Genomic DNA, 5,697 nt, shown 5'->3' on the forward strand with positions numbered 1-5,697 from the left:
TGTACATTTTCATCCTATGAATATGATAGCTCTTTCATTTGAATAGTTTGATTGTAGCAAATTGTGTATTTATGAAATTGGAATGTGTTATTTTGGAGTTATGTGGATATGGCGCGGAAGTTTAATGTAAAACTTATAATTTTATTATTATATTTATTATTATTGTCATCAATAAGAATCAAAAGTAGGTTTATATTTATTTAGTTTATCCTGACATTTATTCTGACAGTTTGCTATGTTGTAGTTTGGATATTTGTTAGTTTTAATCCTTCATATTCTATTTTGAGTACCAAGTACAATTATTCTTTTAGGATAGTTATAAAACCATCCCTCAAAAAACCATATTTAATTGTTATTTTATTAAGCAGATAATCAAAATAACTTGTTTGAAACGTTCATTTTAAATATTTTATAGAATTTGGTGTTTCTTGTATAAGTTTGGAGTTCAATATTGTTGTAGATGAACTTGTTTTTAGAGTATTAGCTTGACTTTGCAACATATGTTGTGTTTTCCTTGAATTATTCTATATAAAATGGTACGACTTTTTAATCCAACTGGAATGTAAAAAAATGATAAAAGACGCTGGGCAAACTCTACTCAAAGGTCTCACGTTATCAATTCATTTGCATCTGTTTTTCTTCAATTACTTCAAAGCTACATGTATAATTCTTCAATAGGAAAATTATTTCGTTGAATAGAAAGTAGTTTGTTAGTGATGTAAAGTAAGGCTTGCTTCTTGGACTTGGGAGTCGAAACGATAAAATTCAAGCAAATTGAATTTCTCCATCAGAATAGTTCAAGATTTTTCAAAATACTCTATGGCAGCTGCGTTGTTTCATACCTATTAAAATAAGTTTTATTCTTAATATATTTTATAGGAGAATAGATTTGTAGGTAATGATATGGAGAGCCATTTATGTCTCTGAAAGTTCCTGTATATTAAGTGATCCTTTCAATTTTATTTCTTCTGAAAGAAGTTTGTCAATCTAAGTTGTTTCTCAATCTATTGGGTGGACTGATGTCTTACATTTTACATGGATATCATGATATTCAAACAGAATAATTCTTTTAACTAGCTAACTCTAATAACTAAGTTAATTTGATTAACTCCGAAGTTAGTTTAGTTGAGACTTTGCTAAGCTATCCCTGTGATTGATTCATTTTTTTACTTTCGACTGGACTTTTCTGAATCAGTCCACGCACAATACACTGAATCGTATCGAAAAGTAAGTACAGAACCTTAAGGTGCGTACAGACTTATGCGCCACAAACACGCGCATTTCGCTTTTCATCAGCTGATCTTAATGTTTCCATACAAATAATGTTTGAAGGCACTCATATTTTCAAATGATTAGCTCATCTTTATTTTCCATTTTAAAAACTTCAAACACTTGGAATTTGGAAAATGCGAAAAAATGAAAGTTTTCACAGACAGAGGAGATGACATTGAAAGGATCGATTTTGTAGAATATTGATTGAATGCTGCTTGATCGATAAGGACGTTGATCTTGATTAACCTATTATAATCCGATGAACAATTTTATTTCACTTACTAATGTTTATTGTGAATTGTTGAAATGTAAACCAATTTTGGAATTCGTTATTATTATGCAGATGCTTTGTTTACATGTTAACATTAACAATACTTTGTGGAATGGAAAAGTACGGTATGGTTTCTAACTACTACAATAAGTAAATTCTCTCTAGTTGGATGAATATTCCAAAAAAGCACTAGTCAAGTCTATAAATCTATGATAGTGAGCGTGAATATATATTAATTGTTGAATTGGTGTGATGGCGTGAAAATATGTTCATTGTCTATTGTTCGGATTTGTTGAGAATCTCATAGGGAATAGATTTGGTTTTAGATTATATGGGTTAGTTTTCATACTTTCACATCTGAACTTCATTTGGTCAGTTTGTGGAATCTCTACGACAGCTCGCTAAAATCTATCCAAAATTGAAACTGTTGTAACAAAATTGCTGATTGTTAAGTGAAGTTACTGAAATAGAAGATTAATTGAGGATAGCAATTGTATACTAATGATGCAATCAATTATTCATTCTCAGTTTAGATTATTCTCATTGATCAACGTTGAAATGGTAGTTGAATTTTTTATAACAAGTGAAAGTTTGCTTTTTTCCCTGGATAATTATTGTAGTCATTAACCGTTTCTAGCCTAAGTTGAGTTTTATTTCTGAAAGATGCCATTTAATAATTGACAAAAAAATGAAAATTTAAATAGATTTTCCCATCGTACTGATTGAAATAACTTAATGATGATTCTATTCATGAGCTTGCAGATGGTTTTTTCTTTTCTCTCACATGAAGCTTGGCCATTTTTAAACAGAGACAGAGTAAGAAAATGAAGACATTTTTGCTTACACAGAGTGAGCACATGAATTGATCGATCGCAATCTGTTTTAACACTTTTAGTATTTATTCAATTATTTATTAATTATACCTGTAATCTTCTTCAACAAAGCAGTGCTTAATTTGTAAATTTTCAGGTGCCGGAACTCTGGCTGCCCCGACTAGCGGGGGGTATGGAATACCCCCCAGGGGAAGGGGGTCCTGAGGCCCACCCCAGGAAAAATTCTCTAAATTTAGCCTTAAAACCCGTTTTCAAGTCTGTTTTCAATTATTTTAATTTTCAATTAAGTTTAACGTGAAACAAATATATATTTGATCAAATTAAATGATACCTAATCATACGGTGTCGTATAGCCAAACTGTAAAGTATAAACACGACCTAAAAGATGAAGAAATCCAGGTTTGAAAGTCTTCACGAAACCCACAGTTGATCCTCAAAAGAACGAAGTATCCCCTACCATTATTGTATTATATTTACTCATTCACATGCGTGTGGACGCGAGTTGTGACGCGATTTTTAGCTGCAAATACGTTACGTTCCGGTACGTTCCGGTCGCCCTGGGAGGTACCGGAACGCCGTTCCGTTGCGTTCCGGCACAAATTAAGCTCTGCAACAAAGAATGTACGGAATCATTTTTATTGGAATACTTTCTTGTTCTACGAACTCTTAGTTTTTAATTATAAGAAATATATGTTAGGCTCTTCCTAGAGGAAAGGAAATAAAATCTCATATCACATTAAACTTTAATTATTGTTTCAAGCTAATCAGCACCTATTTAAAGTATATATTAATATTTCAACATGAATATTATTTCATAATCATTTGATCACCAATGAACGATGGTAAACCTTCTCCCTTATTTCTTTGTTCAAACCATCACCCTGTACAATAAACAGTTGAAAAAAGGGAAAACCACATGAAACAAATTAATTCCACTTCATAACAATAGTCCTTGTTGATTTCATATTATTTTTCATTTCTCAGATACAAGGTCAAAGTCCTGCTATACAATGAGTTTATGCTCAGATGCAGGAAAAGGAACCATTAGTTCTTATGGAAGTGTTCATACATGTTCAGTCTACCAAAGCATGTGTGGCCACTCTCATAAAAATGAATGGTATTATTTTTTAATATATTTTTAAATAGTATCAATTAAGGGCAACAATTCATTTGAAAACAGGACTTTTAAGAAGCACTTTATATGAATGCCCATAATGTTATTCATGTATTATAATATTGGATTGAATACTCAAGTATTACAAAGGCAAATTTACAAAAAGTACATACTATATCATTAAAAAGATATTGCGAAACAATGAGAAGCTCCTTAAATGTATCTATTGTTGCGCATTCTAACAACAGTAGGTACGTTATTAATACAGTACTTTAGATTGAAAACGTAATAGCTGTAGCTTTCGTAGAATGATGCTATAATAATTTTTGAGTCACTACCTCAAACAAAAATATGAAATTTTATAAAAAATAATAAATTATTTCACTCATCTACAGTAGAATTTACTATTTTCAGTACTTCAATTAAAAAATTAGAAATTAATTTGTAAAAGAGATTCTCGAATTTTTACAAATCCTAAAACTGATAAATTAATATCTTTTCATACAGAGGAACTTTTCTCAGGAAAATATCAATTCAAGGTAGCTATTTGGAAATTATATACTTCCAATCATTTCTTTGAAAATTTTTTCAAATGATCTACATTTTTTTTCTACTCTTTCAATAAGTTCTTCTCAAGGATATAGGTTTTTAGATACATTAATCCGGGACCATGCATTATCAATTCAAAGTCTTTATCATAGATATTGTAGCTTACCTTGGTATTTCATTCCAAACTTGAAATCATTTTTAATATTTTGTTTTTATCTTAATACATTATTGTGTTACGATTGCACTGAAGTATGAGTTTCATCAACACCAATAGAGAATACTTTTTATTCATCTGCATTGTGAAGGATATCCATACGAGCCTTTGCACGAGAACAGTTAACACAAATGCAAACAGTTGTTACGTGAAGCATTTAAATGAATTGAGTACAATATTTTATTTTATAATATATTATAGTATTATCTCTAAAGAATTTCCTCGCATATAAGAAAGTTGCTAAGTTGAAGATAGATAAATAGATTATAGAGAAAGATATTTCTGGTTGAATGTTATTGAAAGGACAAAACAGCGTGGAAATGTACAAAATATAAACAGAGAAACTACAGGTAGATAATATTTGTGTGAGTGTCAGTGTAAATGAATTTTGAGAAAAAAATAATTGATGGGGAACGTGAACTATACTTGTTTGATAGGAAATTGTATGTAAGGATTGAGTAGCTTTTAGATACATAAAATTACTATTGAGGAGAGAGTGTGAGAGAGACAAAGTGAAGAAGAATTACATGAGAATGGAAATTACATGAGAATGGAAATTACATAATATTGTTTCGTAGAGCATGAACATTGTAAAATAAGTTCTGGAAATATAAATATCAAAATATGTTGATGCTTCAGTATTTTTTTCAATATAAGTGTATAGAGTTCAAGATGATTTTACAACCAGATAAAGTTGCTTTCATATTATTATATTCAATATGTTTTGGAAGACATTCAAATGTTCTTGGTGTTCAATGTAGTGAAATGGTTTTGTGTTAGATAGACATTGTTATGATGAAATATGTGATAAGTATAACAAATATTATCAACACTTTATGAAATTGGAGTGTGTAATTTCGTATCCATTAATTTAATCAATGTTTTAGAGTAATTTATATATTATCATAGTATACAGGTAGATTGTGTTGCATGGAAACATGAACTCTGGACTCACGTATCTCAATGAATGTTAGAGAATTATGTGCTTGATTATGATTTGGGTCCTGAGTTGAATCTTGCAACTTTACTTGATTATATTTGTCTATTCTACTAGTAATGATAATAATTCTAACGCATTTCTCTTTTATTAGGGAAAGAGTTGAAAATTGAAGTTCCTCTGGAGTATTATCATTACAGTATGTGTTTTGTCATTCATGTTCGTGCCCAAAAATTATTTGTTTGATAAGTTTTCTAGTCGTACTAAGCTCTTCAGAAAAAAAAATGAGTTCCTGATAAATTTATGTACCTGGAAAAGAAGATACCTTTATAATGATCAGCTGTTTTGCAATGGATGTGGTAGAATCGTGATTGCATGGTTGAAAAACTTTTATTGGAATGTTTATTTATAGTATATATTAGTAGTATTACTTTAGGAGTGTCCGAGCCAATGAGTAAAGAAAATCAAAAGTAAAGGTTCCTAATTTTAAGTACAAACTAAATTTTG

This window comes from Nilaparvata lugens, chromosome X (assembly GCF_014356525.2).
Source record: "Nilaparvata lugens isolate BPH chromosome X, ASM1435652v1, whole genome shotgun sequence".
Lineage (NCBI taxonomy): Eukaryota > Metazoa > Arthropoda > Insecta > Hemiptera > Delphacidae > Nilaparvata > Nilaparvata lugens.